Source organism: Sander lucioperca, chromosome 12, assembly GCF_008315115.2.
Source record: "Sander lucioperca isolate FBNREF2018 chromosome 12, SLUC_FBN_1.2, whole genome shotgun sequence".
In the NCBI taxonomy this organism is placed as follows: domain Eukaryota; kingdom Metazoa; phylum Chordata; class Actinopteri; order Perciformes; family Percidae; genus Sander; species Sander lucioperca.
In genome coordinates, this window is record NC_050184.1 from 17,339,916 (window position 1) to 17,365,617 (window position 25,702).

At 41.3% G+C, this 25,702-nt stretch overlaps 1 protein-coding gene across 5 annotated transcripts in view; it reads right to left on the bottom strand.

The window, feature by feature from the left end:
* The window catches only part of myt1b (myelin transcription factor 1b), a 129,233-nt gene that overhangs the window by 68,110 nt on the left and 35,421 nt on the right, over positions 1–25,702 (bottom strand). The gene's annotated exons all lie outside the window — the stretch shown is intronic.

Genomic DNA, 25,702 nt, shown 5'->3' on the forward strand with positions numbered 1-25,702 from the left:
AATAGAAATTGATTGAAAGAAAAATCAATTCCAGATTTATTCTTTTTTTTTTTTTTTAAAGATTATTCTTTTGGGCATTTTAGGCCTTTATTTGTATAGGACAGCTTAGACTTGAAAGGGGAGAGAGAGGGGGAATGACATGCAGCAAAGGGCCGCAGAGTCGAGGAGTAAACCTCTATTTATGGGCGCCCGCTCTACCAAGTGAGCTAACTAGGCACCCATTCCAGGTTTATTCTTGAAAGAAAGAAAGAAAGAAAGATGCTAGAACTACTAACTTATTGATCATGACCAATGATATTTTGTACAGCCACGAACTGCTGTCTCTGTACTGCAGCCATACTCTTCACCAACGTAAGACATCTCTGGAGCTCTTTTAAATTTAAAAGTATTTTTAATTATAAGAAATTTGATGAACAGGTTTTATTCTTAAAGGGACTGTACTCGAAATACTGGAAAAAAAAACAGCAGGCTATGATTGCCACCACACGGTTCTCACAGACTGCTCCCCAATGTGTGAAATGCCTACGGCCACATGCACTTACATGCACTAACATCCACTAACATGAACTAACATGAACTAACATGCACTAACAGGCACTAACATGAACTAACATGCACGCACGTGCAACAAAGAACAGTGAAGCTCAGATCACAACACACACAGGGAGTGTGACTTCATTCTCTGCTCAGGACACCATTACTCCACTATATATCAAAAACTTGTTTGCTGCTATATTAATGTTCTGATGTTGAGTACACCCACTTTAAGTTTGTAGGTTGTTTTTTTTTTTAAGTAAGTTGTAACAATTAAAGCGCAGGTACCAGTTGATAAAAAAGTTTCTCCTCCCACCCTGGCAAGTGCCAAAAGCCATAGCTGTGCGCATGCATCTGCACAGGCTTGCACTTTTGCCTTTTCTGTGTTCTAGTTAATGGTTACACCTCTGCGCTGACTGCCTCGGTCCTTCGACTTAGAGAGGAAGACAAAAAGGACAGAAAAGTTGGCTTCCAGTTTTCCCGTCCATGGAACACCTGCCATTCCATGCCATGCCATCCCTGCTATGTGTAGCGTGGCTTTGTTGCTGCCAGGATGCAGGGGCAGTCTTGTCTTTGTGCGTCTGCTCTTTGTTTCCCCCGAGGGTTAAGAGAGAGGGGACTTCTCTATGAGTTGAACAAATAAACAGCAGAGTGCACGAGCGACAAAGCCAGGGAGGGAGCACCTGCCGAGGGCTTTGTGTCTCTTAATAAGGCACACTACTGTCTGTGAGCGCAAACCCAGACAACCCCCCCCCCACTCACACACACTGAGAGGAATTGTAGATATTTAAACACACACACACACACACACACACACACACACACACACACACACACATATATATCTATATAAACATACATACATATATATGTCTGTATATATAAAGTGTGTGTATATATATATATATATACATATATATTTACATATTAAAAGAAAAAATTTTTTTTACATACAGTAAATACTTTTTGGGTACTCTGGTAGGTACATGTATATATGTATGTTTTATATATATATATATATATATTAGGGCTGTCAATCGATTAAAAAATGTAATCAAATGAATTACATACTCTGTGATTAATTAATCTAAATTAATCGCATACATAATTAACGGTGCCTGAACCGATACTTTTTAATAAAGTTAAAAAAAAAAAAAAAAAAAAGGTACTAAACAACAGTTGGCGACATTGAACTTGTTTATTGCTAAGGCCATATGGTCAAAATTAAATGATTTAATAATAATGTAATAACTATAACAATAACTTATTTCACTAGTAAATTGCTGTTGAATGACAAAAACAACCACCAGATGGGAAAAGGACATTTAACAATAACTTTGAATGCACCACGAGGCTGTAAATTACCAGTTTCATTGAATGCACCGTCTGTGTTTTTCCAACTTTGGCAGCTGTAGATTGTTACCAAAGAATTTCTAATAAGGGAAGATGTTCCACTCTCTCGTTACTTCCGGCTTCTGAACTGGTTGTAGTTCCACCAGAGTTCCATATAGGGGGCGCTCACAGGCCAGTGCAGAATGAATGGGACTCTATGGAGCTATACCCCTCAAAATCCACTTTTCTCAGGATATAATTTTTTGTCTAGTAATTTGAATGTTGCATTTGAAAGGGGAGGCTAAGAAAATACACACTGCTGGGTGTTAGATTTTTTTAAAGTGGCTTTTTTGTTCTAAAAAGCCTTTTAAAATGTCAATGACGTCATACACATATACGGCCAGAGATTCTGCTTTACGGCAAGCTCTGAGTCGCTTCCTTTTTTCTCTCGAGGCATCGACAACACAGCTGATAGGTTAGGCTCTCCCTGTCAATACACATGCTAGAAAGAGGTTTGCTAATGTTTTAAAGACCACGCCGAAATATTCACTCTGGCATTCTGGTTCTGCTTCGGATGCCGTCAAGCGGGATCTCCGATCGTAATCAGTCCTTCACTGACCAATCAGCATTCATTAGCAGAATGCTAGCGTGTTATGGGCAACAACGACTCAACCTGTAACAAATCGAAAGGGCATAAGTACTCGTTCATTCAACTTTCAACCTATAATCCATGTTGAACTTGCAAAAACTACAATCAAATCTGAGATTTCTCATCGACAATCAGGCGAAAGAGACAAATTTAGCCGTCTAGCTCCATAGGGTCCCATTCATTTTGCACTGGACCGTGATCACCCCCAGTGGAACTCTGGTGGAACTGCAACCAAAGTAGGTACAATGGGGCTTAATAGGGAGTGGAACGGCTTTCCGTAGACGGGCTTTGTTGTTACATACCAGTGTTGAATCCTCTACAGTGAAATACAGACCAACTTTACACCGTTTAGCGTTAGCTGTCAGCATTTTAACCGTTTTTAATCCAGCTACTAGCTAGCAGTAGGCTAACGTTAGCTGCTGTTGAGTATAGTGTTAACTAGCTAGCGGTAGGCTAATGTTAGCTGCTGTTGAGTATAGCTAGTGTTAACTAGCGTCACGTGCAGCGGTGTTTGTGTTACCTGTATTGTCTGTTTCAGAGCATCCGAGAGAAGCGCAGACATATCAGTGGCACCAGATTTCGGTACCCAACCCTATTCAGGAAGAAGATTTGTATAAGTAAATGTTCCAATCAATGATCCAGGCAGCACATTCTCGTCTCCCTCCTTCATTTTACAGTCCAATGGTGGCTAGAACGGCTCCGGGTCAAACGTCAATATGGAATGGATTAATCTGCGTTATTTTTTTTAACGCGTTATTTTTTTCTCAGATTAATTAATCGAAATTAACGCGTTATTTTGACAGCCCTAATATATATATATATATATACATACAGTAGATACTTATTGGGTACTCTGGTAGGTACATGTATATATGTTTGTATTTATGTATGTTTTTATATATCTTACAAAATCCTCTTTCTCTGCTAAAAATGCATTCTAGAGTTCAGCCAAAGTTTATATGAGACTTCAGCCATCTAAGTTAGACAGATGAAGTTTTATCTCCCAGTGGTTTTAGTGTTAAATTCCAGCTTTTGTACCAACATGGCATGGTGAAAGATACCCACTCTTTTGTTTGTGTCATGTATCCTCAAAATCAGGCTTTTGTTTCTAAAAACGCATCCAAATGAGGGTTTATTGTTTATTGAAATTGTTAAGAGGATAACCACTTGAGATGAAGCATCTCGTTTTCGAGGGGGTCCTCAGGGTGAAAAACTCAAATGTGTATAAAGTGCTCAAAACATGCAGCAAAGAAAGAAAAATGCTTTTCTGCTGCTCCTTTTCATTCTTCATGGTGTTGTGAACTTTATTACATTCATTGTATGTCAGATGCAGCTATAGGAAGTCCCACGTTGATATGTGTAGCCAGCATGCGTCTCTTTCTGTGTGTTTGAGTATGTGTGCGTTTCAACAGATATGAAGGCAGTATAGTTTTATGGTTGAATGGGACAGTCAGTCGTAAAAGTGTGGCAACACACGTGAGACATATAAATGGAGATGGTCTCCTTCTCTGACAAGTTCTTTATAGCGGCCCCTGAGGGCCAAGGCCATGCAGACGTGTGCTGTACCTGGAGAGGAGCAAGACGAGGAAAGGCTCTCTTCATCTGATCTCATTCAGAGTGAAACAAAACATGGCATTCACAGTAAAGTGTGGGGAAATAAGAAAGAAAGAAAGAAAGAAAATTAACTAAACTGGGCCCGTAAAAGAGGTGAATAAAACAGAACTGAACACACTGAAGTGCAACAGAACTAAGCCACTGACCTCACTCAATGATACACTTTGTAACAGCCACTAGTGTTGAAATGACAAAATAAACCAAATGGGAGCACTACATATCGTATGTCAAAAATCCAAATGAACTAAAATATGGCTAAAATGAACGCTGCCTAATTAAGCATACTGGTAAACCTAAATGAGAGAAAATGTAAAATTAAAGTCAAGATGTGAGAGTAAGTGGACGTAAAATTAAGCTACTAATTGTTTCTAGTCTCTCTGTGTGGTCTAAACGTGATTTAAAAAAACAATATATATATATATATATATATACTGTACAATATATACATTTTTACAAAACAAATAACAAACATTTTGAATGCAGATTACTTAAATTTGGTTATTATATAATTGTGACCAGGGTGCTTAAGGCGCACCATTAAAGCTTTAGTGCGTAACCTTTTGATATTAATGAACGTCTGTTACATTCAAGCCATTGCCAAATGAGTTGCTACAAAGCTAATTAAGACTATTAGCTCCACACAACTCTCTCACAAGATTGTGGCGTCCGGTGACTTTCACGTGCAGAAGCTCGAGTGAAGATAGTTACCTCTGAAGAGTCCATCATGTTTTTTTAATCCTCCGTGTCCTCCTTGGCTACTTGCATCACGGAAGGCTTGTATCATGTGGATGCGTCAACAGTTTTGTTGTCATTACGTAGAATTCCGCATGGGGGTGACAGAAACTACACACTATAGCTTTAAGCAATAGTTCTTGACAGGCTGTGGATTTTTGTGATTATATCACAGCTAAAGGGCGTTGTTTGGCAATATGAGAGTTAGTTACATTCCAAATAAAATAGATTTACAATAAAATAAGCCCTCCTGGGCTGGCTGCCTGCACATACCGAGTCGGTTGCTATGAAACGTAGGTAATGTTAGCCTACACTAGCAGCTAGCACAGGCTACTTCTTTTGCTAACGCTAAAGGGTTAGTTCAGATTCATTAAAGTCAGAGAATAACACAAACTAACTAGGCCAGCAACTCCCGTTTTCTGCAAGGTAAAAGTACTGTTTTTGTCAATGGAGTCTGGTGGGTTTCAAGAGACGATAAATAATGGCTTCAGTTCCCCGTCAGAAAGGGCTGCCTGACAGCAAAGTAAAGCAGTGAAAATATTCTAAATATAGCGTACACTTAAAGGGATACTTTGCCTGATTTTAAACCAGCTCTGTGTCATGGCAGTGTGTGCAGATGAACGGCTTCCCTCCGGGCACCAGCTATCAGTTCGTTAGACTCTTTTTTCTCAGACGTGAAGTGATATTTATTGTACAAAGGAATTAGACCTCATATGGTTATTAGATCAGGGCTATATGGACCAATCAGATTGCTTGATTTGAGCTACGAGTTTTATAATATAACCGTAATGTCTTTGGTTTGCTTCTGGCAATGGACCTTTGTTGCATGCCTCTCTTTTTCCCCACATTTCCTGTCTGCCTCTATACTGTCAACTATACTACACAGTAGCAGTTGCTGGTCTTTCAAAGAGGGGAAGCTCTTTTTCGGCCTACATCATAAACATTGTCCATTTATTAATATGTAAATTCTGCCCTACGTTTCTTTTCAAGAAAATTATCTGTGACCCTGTCGTACCAACTAGGCGTCTTTTCCAGTGACTTGACCAGTGACCTCTCAATGGCCAGCAGAGCTAGGCTGCTTAAACGGCCTTGGCCCATTGTGTTACGGGTGTAGGACTTGAGCCGCTTTAAACAGGAGAAGCTCCTTTCTACACTTGCAGATGTAGCTCCAATTGTTGCCACTAATGAGAACAGTTTGTAAAGCTGAGGCATTGCACTGTCCAACTCCATGTCTTTAAGGAACACCAAGTAATCACAGAGCTTTCTCCTGTTACCCTGCAAGTCCTGATCTGAGTTAAACTGGTTAAAGGTTAAACTGAAACAATTAATGTGGTGTATAATTGTATGAAATGTATGATGAAAATTGGCTAGCAATTTCGCCAAGCAAATACCAAGAAATAGGTTGCAGCAGTTTGTCTTTCAACAACACTTGCAAAATCCGCGATGGGACTGAGCTCGAATAGTTTCGGCGACTTTTTATAGTACAAAATTGCTGTCAATCAAAAGGAGATGCAGTCTTTCGACAGACCCAGTCCAGGCCAGCCCACTCCTCCATTCACCAGAGACACTGAGCATCCGTGGGCGGGACATAATCGCAGCATTTATCCAGTGACGAAGCACTGAAAAAAACTGTTCAAAGCGGCCCCATTGAAGTCCATGGACGCCAGGCTTCAACAGGGAAATGCACTGTGACGCTACGGGAATGTATGAGAAGGAAATCGAGTCAGTCGACCTGCTATATGTAGCTGATTCTGAACGAACTCGTCTTGGAGATGAACGCATTTTTAGTCAATAAAATGTTAACACAATAGTACATATTTGACCATTAATTTTTTGACATTTTAGGGGAAGCCGAGATTCCCTTGCAGTCTTAAAGAAATCGCCTCTGATACTACAGAATATAAAAGAAAATTATTTTTTTGTAGAGTTGTGACCAAGATATGAACTGACATTTTACAGTTTAAAAAATACATTTGCTCAATTATCGATGGGTTTTCAATTTAAATGGGAGACAGTGACAGTTTTACGCCGTGATGGGCGGATTGCGATGCATTTTTGCCCAAGTCTACCGAGTGTAACCCAGTAACCCATCAGATTGTGTCAAAGCAAGAATTTAACACCATAACATTTTTTGTAGCTGAAATGGCCAGTTTCCCTAAAATGAGTGAATGCAACCCACCTCTGGCTCCTCTCCCAAACACGGAGATCCACTGCCTCATAACGCATTGACCCTTTAGGTCTCCATTTATGCGAGAATGCAAACTTGCAACACTGTATGAATTCTTTACAGGAAAAGCCAAGCCAGAAGCCACAGATTAATAATGCAATTTCTATCTAAATTCTTATTTATGTGAAGCAAAAAGTTCCCAAGAGATTGTTGTATTATTCATAAGCATCCGAGAGGAGGAGGAAACAAATCATTTAGCACAATGTGTATCTCTGTTTGTGTGGATGTGTTTGAACATCCAGTACAGTAACGCGTCAGCAGCTCTGTGTGTGTGTGTGTGTGTGTGTGTGTGTGTGTGTGTGTCCCTCATTGCGAGGGCTTAAATACGTGCATTTCTGTGTAACTATAAGAATGCTTTTTTCTCATGTTTGAATAGTTTATGTTTGTGATATCTGTATGCCTTTGCGAGATTGAAGGGGAATTTGCATCTGTTTATGTGTGAATGTATGTATGTTTGTGCATTCAAGTGATTATCTAGAAGGAGAGAGGGAAGGTATGTGTGAGCATGAATGTTAATATGTGTGTTTGTGAGTGACAAGCAGTTGGATAATAGAATCAGGATGTATGTGCGTGTAAGTGTGTGATTGCATGTAAGTGTTTTGTGCTTGTGGGTGATTTGCATGTGCGCACAGTGTGTGTGTGTGTGTGTGTGTGTGTGTGTGTGTGTGTGTGTGTGTGTGTGCGTGCGCATATATACAGTTATACGTTGTGTGCTAAAATGAACATGCAGAGCCACTTGGTATTCCATGCGGCTTGTCTCTTGTCTGTCAAGTACGCGCATAGGGATCGCAACTGGAAAGATTGAAAGTTTGAGGAGCTGAGAGGCCTGAATGCAAACGAGACAAATATACTTGTTTTCGCCTTCTTAACCCCCCTCAGCTTTTCTTCATTGTCAACCCAATCCTCATATTCCTTTTCTTCAGCCCTCTTTCTTTCTCTTCAACCCTATTCTACTCCTGAGCAGGTTTTAAAGTGAAGCGTCGCTGCAAACTGAACATGTGTGCTGAGGAAAAAGTGCGAATAGGAATATTGGAAAGAAAGCAGCAGCAAATTTTCTCTCTGCCATCAATTAAACGAGTTGTTCTGCTGCTCTCCGCTCCCTGGGAGCTGAATAAAAACGCTCATCAAAATCTAAAAGCATCTGCGGGGTGAGAGGATGGTTTCCATCTGTGATCTAGTATTAATGGAAGTGTTAATAGGCATGGTGGTTGCATGTGGAAGATCTGACAGAGAAACAGCCAGTTGCACTGGATCCTCCTCTGAACCATCAACAAGACTGGCAAGATAAATAACCACACAGAATACAGATATGGATCTAGGCACGCACACACAGCTCACAAAACACGTGTGCATGAAGAGTCCGGTGCATACATAAAAACACAAACATATACAGGTCATACACATTCATGCAAACACACACACATCACAAGAACACACAGAGGGGGGGACTTAGAGATAACAGGCACACATGCATTTCAATTGCATGGACAGATACAAATTGCAGATGCAGACCGTCACTTATACATAATGTGCACATAAATAAACACACACACACAAACTGACACACCCCTGGGAGTTCCAAATAAATAATATCACACCCGGAGCACTTGTTACTGGAAACAGCTTTCACACACAAAGCATACACAGATGTACATACAGTACTAGCATGCACAAATACAGATATGTGAGAGAATGATTAAGAAATAATTACGTACTAAGAGCACACTAAATTGACATGTTTTCACAATCTTGTGTGTGCACGCATCCAAAGCAAACACATAAATACCAAGCATATGATGCTTGCCAACATTTATAGAACCACACAGGGCACAGCAGGGCTTTGTGGAAGAAATCAGTTTAACAAGAAAATTAGGTGTGTGTGTGTGTGTGTGTGTGTGTGTGTGTGTGTGTGTGTGTGTGTGTGTGTGTGTGTGTGTGCGTGCGTGCGTGCGTGCGTGCGTGCGTGCGTGCGTGCGTGTGTGCGTGTGTGTACATTAGAAACTATAGGTGCCTCTGTGAATCGATCTGTGGCCTCCCTGTAATGAGTCATTTAGAAGCGGAAGAGAACACAGTAAACATCAGTCTGCTTTTCTCAAACACCCGTCACGTTACTTTCCGTGATCCTACTACTGTCATAATAGAACTACACCGTCAATATTATATATTTTTCCTATAGTCAACAATGAATTAGTTCCTCTCTATATACTTTCTGACTTACCTACCATGCCCAAGCACATTGATTTTTACTGAAGACTATATCTTAAAAATAAAAAAAGACTGGTGTATATTTTCATTTTTAAAAAGGTTCAGTAATTTCCTCAAACAGCTGGTCACTGTAGCTTTAAACGTTGCTCAAATAGAAGGAAATAGTTCATTTGTTTGGGACTTTTTTTTTCGTGGCACAACGATAGACATTTAGTGCTCGTCTGAGCATTTGGGGCAGCAGGACGGTGTGTGTGGGATTGAGACAAAATAACTGCAGTGTGTGTGTTCATGGTAATGAAGGAACATGTCTTCCAGTATCACAGTGTGGCTCATCGATGTGTTTTTAAAGGCCCTGCCCTCTGTTAAGGTGTGGCATTTAGTGCCAAGAGTTATTAGCAAACTATATTGCGTTAGAAAAATGACTGAACACATTCACTGCACCACCTGCAACAAAGTATTTCTAAGCTTTGTGTTGTCAAGTAAATATGTATTCTATAGCAAACATCTGAAGTTCAGCGTTATGTAAGAAATAAATAACAGCCCGATATTAATTTCCCCTTATCATTCTGTACTATAATACTAGGGCTAACTAGCTTGAGGTCTATTACATGTTTGAACAACCGCTGAGGACGCTAATTTGCTGTAAGCTTTAGCACCAGTAAAGGGATACTTTGCTGATTTTAAACCAGCTCTGTGTCATCTTTGTGTGTTTAAATGAACGGTGCTTGGTGGAATGATGCAAAGCGCGTAGTTTCGTGTCATCTGGCGGATCTCGGCAGACCTCTGCTGGGAGCTCCGTGGAGCCACGGAGGGAAGCCAAATGCTGTTCATTTAAACACACTGCCCACACTGCCATGACACAGAGCTGCATTTAATTTAAGTCTTAAATAATATATCTCTTTAAGACTCTTTTTGCATGGAAGCCAAGTGGTTACAGTGCATGCCACCTAACCACAGCATTGTGGGTTTGATTCCAGCCGTAGGGCCTTTGTTGCATGTCATACCCTCTCTCTCCCCCTGTCTACCTCTTCACTGTCAAACTGTCCAATAAAGGTGAAAATGCCCACATAACATCTTTAAAAAAACAACTCACAGAGTTAGCTAGAGCTAGTTAGTCAACTAGCTAGCTACATACAGCTAATTAAATCTGCTAAAAACGAGCTGGTGCTTTGGTTTATTTCTGAAATCGAGCACCTGTTTATTTAATAATCACCTCAAAAATGTGATAGTTAATCTTCCAGCTTTCACATTGTAAACTGAATATGGGGGAGGGCAGGGTTTAGCAAAGGGTCATTTATAAGTTTGCATAATGCTACAGAGTTTACCATCAGCAGTGATGATTTGTTCTCTCAGCAGATATTGTGTGGGACAACCAATGAGCCAAACACACCCAAAAAGCCAGTATCATTTAATTGGCAGACATATTTGTAGTGTCAAGCTGGTTTACTGGTGTATGGTTGTTTAACATGTGACAATCTAGCTGTTTGAATGGTGTATTATTGTTTGTAGATAATAGAGCCAAAGGCGGCTGAAGTTCTTGCTAAAGCTTTAGTGCGCAACCTTTTGATATTAATGAACATCCGTTACATTCAAGCCATTGCCAAATGAGTTGCTACAAAGCTAATTAAGACTATCAGCTCTACACAACTCTCTCTGGATTTCTCAGTATGACTATGTTCAGAAGATTGTGTCGTTCGGTGACTTTCCCGTGCAGAAACTCAAGTGAAGATAATTACCTCTTCTGAAGAGTCCATCATGTTTTTTAATCCTCCGTGTCCTCCTTGGCTACTAGCAATTGTGTGGAGGAGGGGGTGCGGGTGCGCGATCACGTAAGGCTTGTATCATGTGGATGCGTCAACAGTTTTGTTGTCATTGCTTAGAATTCCTCATGGGGGCGACAGAAACTACGCACTATAGCTTTAAAGTGAAGTCTGACAGGTGTGATATGGGAGAGATGTAAGATTATTTTCCACTGAGTGTTCACCTTCAAGAATTAGTCTTCATACATAATTGTATACATACACTCAGCACACTGCAGAGTAACCTGTTTACTAGCTGCAGGCTGATCCACATTCTTCCCAGCCTCCTCTTCGCATTTTGTATTTATTGCTTGAGAGATCACAAGAATATCATCAGCCATTTGCATGTTGCAAAATGTCAGCCCCGCTGAAGCTTTTATATCTCATCACTGTCAAGTCGAAACTGAATGAGGAATTGACTGAATGAACTGACAGGATGAAAGACAACAGAAGTGAAAGTGTGCTATGCATTCTCCACAGCCTGCTGCGCTCTGAAATTCAAAGTGTACAGTAAAACAAAAGGGCTGTGTCGAAGCTCCGCTCGGCCCTGAGCTACAGAACAAATGTGGGTTAAGGTTGTCATACACATAGAGTGGAAAACCGTCAAATAAAGTCAGCGATATACACATATAGTGTGAAAAAAAGTATTCTTTTTCATTTTTACAAGATTTACACAAGCACAAAACAAGGCTTAAATAGAGCTCAACAGTGACAGCCCACTTTTTAAACGGCCTTGGTTCAGGAAGCGATTTTCCCAGTTCAATATCTCCATTGACGTTTCATTAAATGTAGCTCAGCGTAAGTTCTTACAGGAAGACTTCATATTCCTTTTTCATCATTCCTAGTTGATCAGCTGTTTCTCGGCATGTCACTTGTCAGTAGTCAATCAGATTCAGCTGTGTCGTTAATTAAACCAATCAGAGTCAGGCATTTGTCACGAGCCTATCACAGCATGACATCCTGTTTTAAATCTGCTCTCTCTTTTGCGGTTGTCAGTTGTCGTTTCAGGAATAGAGTGCGTCCCGCCTCCTCCCCTTCAACCACCGGAAGTCTTGCCCACATCTTCGGGTATCGTCAGCGCTTGGCTCTTGATTGGTTCCTGTGCATTTTCATCACCACCACCAGTGTCTGGACTCCATCGGGGGATATGTTTGGGTTCATATACCCTTTATGACATAGCCTATGTTTTCGATGGAGTTCAATCTCCAGAGATTATATAATTCCCATTTCATGTTTGTCGATACAATAAATATGTTCATATTTGCTAATGAAGTCTCTCCTGATTGAAATGCTTATATAAAGAGTTATAAGCCTGGAAACAAGCAAATGAGCTCTGAGATAAGTCGTGACCATAAAACATTTGATTCGGCACAAAAGAAAATTTGGAAAACTGAAAAAAGGCAAAGGTACAAGACTGTGTATAAAAACCATCATATACTTCAATGGTAGAAGCTCGTTCTAGCCGTTCGTGGGTTCTGTAAACAACTCCATGGTAACAGCTAGGAGTGGGGGAAAAAATCAATACAGCATAGTATCGCGATATTTTCCGTGGCAATACTGTATCGATACACAGACGTCAAGTATGGATCTTTTATGATATATGTGTTGGTCAGTTTGTCTGCTTGGCAATCCCATTTTACAGCAATAAAATTGAAGTGAGATGAACAAACAGATAAATGTATCTTTTTTGATAAAACAGAACAAAGTTTCCTTTTAGGGACATAATTTGAAATTGGGAAAAATTTGAAGTTGGAAAAAAGGTAATAAATTGCAATATATCGCAGAATATTGCAATATGTTTAAAATCGCAATAATATCGTATCGTGACATCAGTATCGTGACGATATCGTATCACGAGGCCTCTGGTGATTCCCACCCATTGTGAAAGCAAGTTCCATCAATCAGATAGGTCGCTGTTACACTTAGGATTGTGGGTAATGTAGTATTACTCCATTGGATTGCGAATAAAACATGCTTTTCCTTTAAAAGGTTGATTTCATACGGACTTCTAGCTTCTACAGGAGAAGAAACTTTCATTTCACAACCTCGTAGCTTGTGGTCAGTCTACCTTAGATGGTTTAGACATTATATCTAATAATAAAAATCCTTATAGAGAAAATGAACGGGATTTTTACTTCCGGAACCACACTGTTGAGCTCAAATATGACACATATGAGATATGAGACAGTGAGATGCAAATGTACTATTCCCATGACTACTGATGGTGATGATCCCGTTAATTCAGGCCTGCCATGGCGTGGCGTTCTGTAGTTAAACCAAGATCAACAGCAGATGCACCGTTGTGGCGGCAGAACATGGCACTGTGATATGACATCACACCCCCGCTAAGAGTGTGGCACAAACACAACCAGTCCGCTGCCAAACAGAGGGAGAAACATGGCACCAGCACAAACACATGAGTGTAATGAGTAATGAGTGTTCCTGGCGATATGAGAGGGGCCGAGAAAAGGCAGGATTCAGGATCTCTCTGTCGAGACGAGTCATTGTCTCAACAAATGTTTAATTTCCTGATATTTAAATGTGTGCAAAAGTGTGAGATTACATAGAAAGACAAAGGAACTAGCTGGATGCCCACTAGATTTCTAATATACAAAATTCGAAATAGAAACTAGTTTTGTATCATTTGCATTTTTTTGTTCTTAGTTTCACCTGGTAACGTAGTCGCCGTTTTTAGACAAGTATCATCTTATTTAATCTTTACGCGACATAGATATTGAAACTTAGCAGGGAATCGTATAGAATCTCCTGGATGAACACTTTAAGGAACTCTTTTAAACACCACAAGTGTGTTACCAGTTGTTTGACATGTCACAGTAGGAGAAGCGCAGGTGTAAATATTAAATAATAGCTGCTTTAGTTTCAGGATCCTGGTATTGTGTGTGCTGGCTCACTGTCATGGCTTACTAGGACTCATGAATTAAAAACGGAGGCATTGTTGATGTTATTAGTACAGAAACACCTGCGCTGTTCCTACAGTGACAAGCCAAAACATCTGCTGTGAAAAAAGGCCAGAAAGCGACAGTTAGCATGAGCGGTGCTACCTCCATGGGTGAACTGAGAAAAAAAAGAAAAGTGATGCCACTGTGAACATAGTCTCGCATTGCCAGACCTTCCTCCACAGTGCTACGGAGGAGGGTCTGGCTAGTCTACACAGCATTCCAGGATGGGAGAAAAGTGTGCTCTGGTTTATTGGAATTTCAATCGTCATGGGCGGTGCTAAGCGCCGGACACAATGACGGTGCCTCTGCAAAATAGCCTCGGGAAGTGACTTGTTTTGGTGAAATATGTGTATGTTCAAAGGTTGTTTTAGTCGTGCAACAGAAAACTCAGATTGGACAGATAGTCTAGCTAGCTGTCTGGATTTACCCTGCAGAGATCTGAGGAGCAGCTAACCATAGTCCTCAGAAATCCACCGGAGTTTAAAATGCCAACACAAAGGAAGCGGAAGGTAACGAGCATCCACCCGAAAATGATGGACATCCGGCGGAATTTCCGACGGCACTTGATGAATCCCGAAAGTGGAAAGTTGTATATAGACTACAGTGAACATGTCGCTGCTCGACGAACAATTCCTCGGAAGATCTGCAGTATTAAGTGCTTTGCGACAAATGTGTCACCACAATAAACAAAAGTAAAGAGGTTTTCAGCACCTGGCTGAGTCTGGTCAGCATGTCTCCATAGTATCTTTCCCTACTTTAAAAAAAAGCACATATGAACTACAGTGCTGTGGTGTCACATACTGTGGGATGTACTAGTGTGTCACAGCAGTATATCACACTACCTTAAAGCCTCTTTTGTCCCTGAGCCTCCTCCACTTACGCCCACGCTCCCCAGGCCCATTATCCCGGGCAGCTGTTTTGGGGACCGGCTGGCTGGAGAGGAAGCTGAAAGTGGAGTCTAATTCACTTATTGATTCCTGTCCTGTGTTGCAGGAAACTTCACAGCTTTAATCAGTGGGTGGCTTTGGGCTGAGGAGGGGGGTGAAAATAAGGGTACAAGGTCACCAGATGCAGTGTTTGCAGGTGGGTCAAAACAAGTTAGCATTGTTGTCTTTGAGCCCTGTGTTATATTTACTCCCACTTCTGTTTATGTTTTGTTAAATGCTGCGGTGAACACTGCTGGTTGTGCATTGTATGTATGAGTAGAGGCAGAGGTGGAAAGTAACGAATTACAATTACTCACGTTGCTGTAATTGAGTAGTTTTTTGTATACGTGTACTTTTTTAAGTAGTTTTTAAAATCTGCAACAACAAAAAAATAATTAATTAAGTATGTTTTGTTTGAGGTATTGTGCTTCGCTACATTTTAAATCACATCCGTTACTGAGTAAAATAAAAAGGTCTCTAACGTTGTTTAGCGCCATTGCTTTGGCAAAGTATCTGTCAACAATTAAAATCGAAAGCGCGATATGTGGCCTTATCAAATCACAACACTGCGATTTGATTAAGTAAGTATAAATAAGATATTAAAGCTTTAGTGCATAGCTTTTTGATATTAATGAACGTCCGTTACATTCAAGCCATTGCCAAATGAGTTGCTACAAAGCTAATTAAGACTATCAGCTCCACACAGCTCTCTCTGGATTTCTCAGTATGGCTATGTTCAGAAGATTGTGGCGTCCGGTGACTTTCCCGCGCAGAAACTCGAGTGAAGATAATTATCTCTTCTGAAGAGTCCATCATGGTTTTTTACTCCTCCGTGTCCTCCTTGGCTACTAGCAACTGCGTGGAGGAGGGGTGGGGGTTTGTCACTACTTAGAATTCCTCATGGGGGCGATAGAAAATACGCACTATAGCTTTAAATAAGTATACACATAAAAGTATATGTCCCCCCTGCTGTTAAAACATATATAGTAAAAAGTAACTTTTACTTTTACTTTTTACTTTTACTTGAGTGGATTGTTATACCTGTAATTTTATTTGTACTTAAGTAAAAGTTCATCAAAGTAATAGTACTTTTACTTAAGAAGAAATGTGTACTCTTTCCCCCTCTGGACATAGGTCAAGAGATAAAGGTAGTAATTATTTGTGGGTGAAAAACAGAAAAGAAATGCTCAGTGTTAGAAGATAAGGCAAGATGTTTCTTGTTTTTCGTCTCATACTTCCCACAGAGGAAAGGGATAGCTCAGTGCAAGTGATGTAACAAAATTCAAGACGGGAGAAATGTTCAAGGATATATGCGGGTGTTTGGTGAAGAGAGCAAAACTGACAATTTGTTAACACCCGGTCACACCAGCATTTAAAACGGCCAAATTTCACAGCAAAATGAATTATTAATGTGGTGTGAGCAGGCCTTTATACCGTCTCTCAATACTTTCTCTATTCCCTACCGTGTCTGTGGCACTGTGCTCCAAGCCCATTCGTAGTTAAGATTTAAAACGTTAAAAGTCACAAATGCTCACACGGGAGAGTGTGCGCCCCATAAAGCTGAGTCCTTCACAGCGGCCAGGGTTCGAATCCGAGCCGAGCCCTTTGCTGCATCCCCTCTCTTTCTCCCCCATGTCCTGTCTCTCTTCAGCTGCTCTTATAAAAGAAAATATCGTTAAAAGTCACAAATACTGTACATCATTTATTTTTATTTTTTTAAAGGCTTAGTAATTTGCTAAAACCGCTGGGCACTGTAGTTTCTAACAAACAAATAGCAGGAAAGTTGGGGGAGTATTTTCGAGCGCGGACTAATGCACAATAGTGAGTATTTGGGGCAAAAGGACTATTTGGGATTGAATCAGTGTGTGTGTTCATGGTAAATAAGGAGCATGCTCACAGCGTGGCTCATTGATTGATCATTGATTGCTCGCCCTGCAGTTTTCCTTGGATTAGGGTGGCACCTAAATCATGGTTCAAGCTGTCGCCGTGGTCCTGCTCGGCCCCACTACGCCCTGCAGTGCCCTGTATGCCCTGCAGTGCCCTGCTACGCCCTGCAGTGCCCTGTATGCCCTATATGCCCTGCAGTGCCCTGTATTCCCTGCAGTGCCCTATATGCCCTGCAGTGCCCTGGTACTTCGTGAACTCAATTCAATTCAATTTTATTTATAGTATCAAATCATAACAAGAGTTATCTCAGGACACTTTACAGATAGAGTAGGTCTAGATCACACTATAATTTACAAAGACCCAACAATTCCAGTAATTCCCTACTAGGACTACTACAACTACTATTTCTAGTCATAGTTCCATTATCTTTATTGTTACTATATTCTACCTAAAAAGAAGTTTTCCTCACCACTCACTCAAGGTTTTTCCTCGCCACTGTTGCACTAAATGCTTGCTCTTGGGAATTATTGGAATCGTTGGGTCTTTGTAAACTATAGTGTGGTCTAGACCTACTCTATCTGTAAAGTGTCTTGAGATAACTCGTTATGATTTGATACTGTAAATAAAACTGAATTGATGTGTTTTTCTTTTACAGTAGAAGTACTTTGTGGAAAATCATTGAGCTCTATGACACAGAGGAATAACATATATCAGTGTTAATAAAAAATATAGAATATCACAAGATGTATCCTTTTAGGTTTTTGCATTCACCTCAGGTTACAGTCTGCTGACACGGACAGTGGACTAAAGCACTCGACTCAAAAAGTCAGCGCTGAATATTACAAGATATTTACTATTCACTCAATGCAGACATCGCAGTTGTATTTTATCTTCAATTACAATGCAGAGAGGATTGCAGATAAAAGAGAAGAAACAGAAAGCGCTGCTACTGGAGAAAAGTCACAGCTGGGGAAATCACCTGGGAACATCGACACGACATCGTCTTCTGATTTTTTCCCGATGTCGCACTCCAGATTCAAAGGCTATGTGATGTGTTCTCCAATCGCAGCACAGAGATCAGAAAGGAGCCAAAGCTCTCATCGCTCTGATATGGGGCTCGTATTTGATCCAACTTTACCTATAGGTTTTCTGAGTGTGCGTGCTGCTGGTTTGCAGCTAAAATGAACAGATTAGGTTATTACAGTAACATCCATCAAAAGAAGAACCAGCCTCTCCTCACTGACTTCAGTCTATTCCCATCTGGCATGAGGCGTTTGGAAAACAAACCGGAACAAGGAATATTTTACCCTTACTGCCACTTATTTTTGAAACTGAAAATCAATTTCCATTAATTAATAACAGAGTATGTAATTTTTTTTTTTTAATCGATTGACAGCCCAAAACAAAAAAGTGCTGTGATGGAAGCGTGACAACTCAAAGAACTGGTGAAAAAAAATAGCTAATGGTATTCCACATACAATGGAGCAACACTGCTATAGAATTATTTGTTTGGACTAAGAACAAATGTATGACAATGATTCCAACAGAAATTGAGAAACGTTCCTACTTAGTAGTATAATCTCAGATTAGGTGACCCCACACACACCGTCCAACCCGTGCGGACGCTTTAAATGAAGGTAGTGCGTCCAGGTCAGCGCCCAGCAGGACGGGGTCACGGCCCGGACACTCAGCACTCACACACACCCCATGACCTCTGAACCCTGGGACCTCTCGCCCCAGGGTCCAACCCTTCAACAGTCACCAGTATATTGATCAAGCACGTGCCGAAAAGACAGATTAACAGGAAGAGAAGACAATAGACGGTAGAAAGAATTGTATTCGTTTGTCGCAGTTCATAAAATGATCTTGTTTTATTCCCCTTAACAGCAAATCTCTGTGATTAAAAAACAAAGGAATGGAAATTAACAAATCAACCACAAAGAGAAGAGAAGAGGAGAAGGGAAGAGAAGTTAAGAGAAGAGAAAAGAAGACAAGGAAAGAGAAGTGAAGAGAAGTGAAGGGAAAAGAAGGCAAGCCAAATGAAGAGGAAAAAAGAAGGCAAGAAAAGAGAAGAGAAAAGAAGAAAAGAGAAGAGATGTGTAGTGTAGTGAAAAGAAGTGAAGAGAAGACAAAAAAGAAGACAATGGAAGAAAGTTAGAGAAAAGAAGAGAGGAGGATGAGAAGGAAGGAGAAGGGAAGAAAAGAGATGTGAAGAGAAGAAAAAAGAAGAGAATGAGGCGAAGAAATGAAAAGAGAAAAAGCAAGCGCAGAACAGTGGCAGGAAATTGGAACAGAAAAGTCGGTTAAATATGTATCTGAATGTGTTCACATCTGCACACACACACACACACACACACACACACACATATTAAGAAAAGTGGCACACTGTATTCACATACATGAAATCACGATGCAAATCCTCCCCAGCAACATAACAATTTCCTGTCCCGCACGCCTCCTCCCGCTCACTTTAGTTTTCAGCATGCAAAGTACTTTGACAGCAGCTCAATCTTCACACCACTCCGACTGGCTCACATCGATTTCCATGGTGTTAGATGGAGTGGCAGGGCCTGTGTGGGCCAATGAAAAGAAGGTGTACATGTGAAAGACTCGTTATGGCGGAGATTATCTCCCTGGGACACACGCCATGAAACCCAGCTGAAGAGAAGCCTCTGCTAGAACGGCACCTGGATCCATATGTGCATACACATGCATTAAGACACTAAATGTACACCTGTGTCTCTTTTTCTTGCACTCTTTCTGTAATTATTTCAAGCTCTCACAAGCGCCACCTATCGCACACGCACACACACACACACACACACACACACACACAATTTGTTGCCAATTTGTGCTGAAGTGTGTTTCTATGTGTGTGTGTGTGTGTGTGTGTGTGTGTGTGTGACAGCTACCAGCTATATGCAGGTGCACAAATGCCATCATATTCTGGACACACACAAACACACACATAGAAACACACTTCAGCACAAATTGGCAACAAACACCCTCTACTGAACTAACAGGTTATAGTTTGCCCCGTGCATTTCAGTAAGTGTGTTATTGCATCGTCTCTTTTCATCCTCTCCCCTCCCATTCTGCTCAGTGACAGGGGGGGATATGTGCACCCTACTTTGTTGCCATGGATACCACAAACACCCCACATAGAAAATTCTACACAGAATAATAAGTGGCCAATTGCGTCTGTTTGCTCTTCAACAAACCTCAGGATTAGAGGCATTTTCTTGTCAGAGGCATAAACTATTTTTATGTGTGTAGGGAAAGAGAAGGAGGGGGAGGAAAGGAGAGGAAAAAGAGGAAGGGAAAAAAAGAGGCAAAAGGCACAGATATGAAAAGAGCATACTAATGCTGTGTGGTGACAGGTTTTTCCCTGCTCAGTAAGATGAGAGAGCTTGAGAACAGAGGAAGGAGAGGAAAAAGGAGGGGAAAAGAGATGCTCTTAAAAAGAAACTCAGGTGCTCAGGGCACCCTTAACAAATGAAGGAGAACATGACAGAGAGAGAGAAGCAGAGATGGGGGGGGGGGTTATATCATTTCAAGTCCAGTTAACAGGAAGCACTGACATTTGTAACAGCTGAAAAGGCGAGGTGGAAAGCAGGGTGGCGTTTAGCAGGGCAAACTGAAGCTAAACGTTATGAGCTAAAAAGCTCTCTGGGTTTTGTTATTTTTGTGTGTGTGCGTGTGTCTCTTTTAGATTAATTGACAAACACTCATCTGATGCCTCCTCCTAATTTCTTCCTCCTGCTCTGAGCTTTGGAGAACATAACCCCAGTGTGCAATGATGTCATTATGATACCATCTGTTTGCTGCAATGGCAGACGCAACGTACACACACACACACATGCTCTCACACACACACACACACACACACACACACACACACACACACACACACACACACACACACGCACACGCACACATGCACACATGCACAAGATAGATCAGATACAACGTAGAGGGAGAGAACCTATGACATTTGCACAGTGCACTGTATATAAGCCATACACCCGTCAGATTCCTGCTGCATGTTTAATACTGGCTTATTGTAAAGAGTAAAGGTGACTGTTGGCACACTACAGGCAGCTTTGGAATATCAGATCCAAGTGGAGAATTAGTCCAGACTCCTGCCGTCCCTATCTGTGCAGTGAGAGGACAGAGCAGTTTCCTTTGCTGTCCAAAGACTCCATGCTGTATACCGTACTAAAACACCACGCCTGTCAAGGTCATGAGGGGAGATGCTTGATGCAGATGTCAGTCAATCCCATCCCCCATCTAGACAAGGACACTGCCTCCTCCCCTCCTTTTACAATTTTTACACCTTTGTCATTTACTGTTGAGGCCAGCTTGGGCTAGATCCAATATATAAGACAGAGGAGAATGAAGGCTACAACCAGTCAGCTAAGGCTACATCCACACTGCTACGTTTTCATATTTTAAGCAGCGTTTTGAGACAAAAACGATCTCCGTCCACACAAGAGTTTTAGCTCCAGTAGCAGAACTTATCTTCGTCCATATCAACTCGCCTGACAATGCATATCACATTAGCATTGGGCATGTGCATGCAGGTGTAAACAGGAAGCAGATTGTCTGACGTTACTCTGCGGTTAAAAAAATCATGGCTGTAAAAGTTGAAAATACAGACAATAATTTGAAGAAAGAACAACAATGGCGAAAAGTAAGACCAGGGATTTATTTGCTTGGACCGACGACGAAGTGGAACTGTTACTGAAAGGTATGTACTGTAGGACTACCTAACCGATAATGCCCGTCCAGACTACAAAGACACCCTTGAGTTTTCAAACCAAAACGGGGGTAGCAGTGTTTCCAAATGTCTACATTTTAGGGGCTCGGAAACGCGAAACAAAAGATATTAGTTTTTAAGCCAAAATGTAGTAGTGTAGATAGGAGAGTCTGGCTAGTCCACACAGTATTCCGGGATGGGAGAAAAACGTGCTCTGGTTTATGGGCATTTCTTTAAACCAATCACAATCGTCATCGTCATGGCGCTAAGCTCCGCACAGAGCCGCTGTAATATAGTCGTGCGAGAGAAAACTCAGATTGGACAGATAGTCTAACTAGCTGTCTGGATTTACCCTGCAGAGATCTGAGGAGCAGTTAACCATAGTCCTCAGAAATCTACCGGAGATTAAAATGCTAATACAAAGGAAGCCCAAGGCAACGGATATCCGGCCTAAATGAGTGAAATCCAGTGGATTTTCCGACGGCATTGGAGCAAACCCAGAAGTGGAACGTCAAGGATATAGACTACTAGTTACTTTACAACTTTCACAAATTAAGATTTTTGCACACAAAACACAATTATAAAATACGAAAATGATAAAATGATTCGACGATTAAACACTTAGTTGATTGACAGAACTGTTTGGATTGTGTCCAGTTTCTAAAATGTGAGGATTTTTTTGCATTAAGTGCTTTTACTTTTAATACTTTAAGTACATTTTCCTAATGATACTTACATACTTTTACTTAAGTAACATTGTCAATGCAGGACGTTTACTTGTAACAGAGTATTTTTTTACAGTGTTGTATTAGTACTTTTACTTAAAGATCCCATGACATGCTGCTTTTTGGATACTTTTATATAGACCTTAGTGGTCCCCTAATACTGTATCTGAAGTCTCTTTTATATAGACCTTAGTGGTCCCCTAATACTGTATCTGAAGTCTCTTTTATATAGACCTTAGTGGTCCCCTAATACTGTATCTGAAGTCTCTTTTATATAGACCTTAGTGGTCCCCTAATACTGTATCTGAAGTCTCTTTTATATAGACCTTAGTGGTCCCCTAATACTGTATCTGAAGTCTCTTTCCCGAAATTCAGCCTTGGTGCAGAATTACAGCCACTAGAGCCAGTCCCACAATGAGCTTTCCTTAGGATGTGCCATTTCTGTGTCTGTAGCTTTAAATGCTATTGAGGAGGAGAGAGAGGGGGCAAGGTGGAGGGTGGGGGTGTGGCCTTGACCAGCTTGCGGCCACGGTTGTAGCTCTATTTCCTCATGGGCGGGCCAAATTCTCTGGGCAGCTGTGGGCAGCGGGCAAAGCAGAGAAAGGGGAGGTAACCTTACCCCTTATGACGTCATAAAAGGAAGATTCCAGATTGGCCCATCTAAGCTTTCATTTTCTCAAAGGCGGAGCAGGATACCCAGGGCTTGGTTTACACCTATCACCATTTCTAGCCACTGGGGGACCATAGGCAGGCTGGGGGAACTCATATAATGTTAAAAAACCTCATAAAGTGAAATTTCCATGCCATGGGACCTTTAAGTAAAGGATCTGAATACTTCTTCCACCACTGGGTGAAAACAACTACCAAAGCTACAAAATCCATCTACCAGCAACTCTAAAGCTCACTAATTAACACACTGGTCAATAGTCTGGTGCAAAGAATTAGTCTTTATAAAAGATAGAATAGAATAAACTAGACTAAACTAGAATTAACCCTACAGTACACTATGTAATGGGTCAATTCACTAGGGCCTTTACATTTGTATATCCCTACCGTCCATACCCAAAGCGACGCCTTTGGTGTCCAAATATCTATGTGCAAGTAATATACATGACCTGTACAAACAGGTCACAAAAAATCTTTCAGATTTAAATAACGCTCAACGCTGTTCCAATTGTGATTTAACATGAGTATTTCCTGTTTTTCCCATGTCAGACTAACCATTTTGGCTTACGTATTAGATGTAGACTAACAGCAGGTACAAGTAAAGCCACATGGGCAGAGTGGCGTGCGGCGCATGCATGAGCAGGCAGAACCGACGTAGCAAATGAATTTGGAGGGCCGTAATGAGAGACGGCGCTGGGCTCTGGCCCGATTTCACAGCCACATCATTAGGGTGAGGCGGCCCCGGCCCCTGAATGAACACACACACACACACACACATACACACATCGCTCAGCACAGCGGCCCAAGGAAAGACGAACAAGGTCAATCGTCATGCCGCAGTCTAATGAGAGGTGACAGGTGAGAAGACACGCTCCAGACATTATCCATTAAACTTGCATTTTTAGGGAGTGTTTGTGTGTGTGTGTGTGTGTGTGTGTGTGTGTGTGTGTGTGTGTGTGTGTGTGTGCGCGCGTGCGTGTGTGTGTGTGTGTGTGTGTGCGTGCGTGCGTGTGTGCGTGCATGAATTTCTGAATCATAACCAAATCCTTACATGGAAGATACTGTACGCACAGTACGCATACACCCTCCCTGTGACCTTCATGTACTTCCTGGCAGGCAGGTGTTAAGGCTGTAGGGGCTAAGTTGAGTGGCCAACAGGAGATGATGCTGTGTTATTTATCAGCATGTCTAGGCGTCATAAATGGCTCTGTTCGCTGCAGGTAACTCAGCACACACACTGTTGCCACGTTGGCTGTGTTTCTAGTACATAGTGGTAGTATGTACCATGTGTTTTGTTCACTAATTCAATGAAGCCCAACCGAATTTACATGTAGTCATCTCTTTTTGAGGTAAAAAAAACTGTCAGAGTAGTCTCTATATCTTAATGTTTTATACACTCTCTCCTCTATGTGTATCACTAGTCTTTCATAATAAAATAGTAGAAACCACGGTCTTTGGGGAAATATCAGAAATGTTCCTTTCCTGCTTTCTAGCTCAGGAGGGGCGTGTCGCCGTCTGTGTTTGACTGACAGCCAGCCGACACAGACACACTGCTGTTCGTATCCTGTGTGAAAGCAAAAGTCAAGGTTGACTTGTTTTAACTTATGTAGGCCTACGTAAGTTAAGTTACGTATGTAAGTATGTTATGTTACGCTACGTTATGCTACTTAATATTACGTTGTGTATGTAACTGCATCATGTGTAGGTTTGGGCATCGAGAACCGGTTCCATCTTGGAATCATTTCAAAAATTATGATTCCAATGGAATCATTTTTTTATTGGAATCGTTTGGAATCGTTTGGTTTGAATTTTTGGTTTTGAATCTAATCATCAGTTCCAAATTTAAAATGCGTAAGTTTTGGTTTCCGTGGCGGCCACCGTACTTCCAGGCGCTTGTTGTGTAAACTGTAAATCAACATTGAATCAAAATAAAATGTTCCTCTTATCTGGGAAATAAGCATATGACCCGCTTCAACTCAACCCTCAAAGAATCGAAATCGAGAATTAATAAGAACCGGAATCGAAAGGAAGAATCAGAATTAGAATCAGAATTGTTAATATTAAAACGATACCCAACCCTAAAGGGCTTTTCACATGGGGACACTTTGCCTGCGTAGTCATGTGGATCCGCGGGGTCTCACTACACTCCTCATGTGAAGGACAACGCTCCGCGATTAAACGCCAGCCGATTAATGCGTGGTAACCATGGGGATACTGTGCACTTTTGTATCCCTGCCGTAGAACTGAATGAGATTAGCTGACTGTGGTATCATATATCCCTAATCACAGGTCGACTTATAACAAATAGTGGCAATACTAGTCTTTCCTTGCCACAGACTGTTGTTGATAGCTAAAGCTAGCTAAATTAGCATCATTAGTCATTTAGACTCATTAGTCATAATTACGGACGTTATAAATCCAGTCTTGGGCCGATGCTCTGACAAGCAAAAGCCCCACTGTCTATGTCCTGATAACTGCTTAGAAAACAGTTTTATATTTTAGGGAACTCACAAACAGCAAGAATCAATCTCTTGTTCATTGATTTGCACAGCTCGTCGCTCGCGTAGGGAAAAGTTCAACACAATTCAACTCTTGCAGCGGGCAGGCGTGTTACGAGCACGAACGCGGCAGTTTTACGGGATTGGACCCGCTTGTCGCGTCGCCTGTCAGACTGCCTGCGCCTCCCT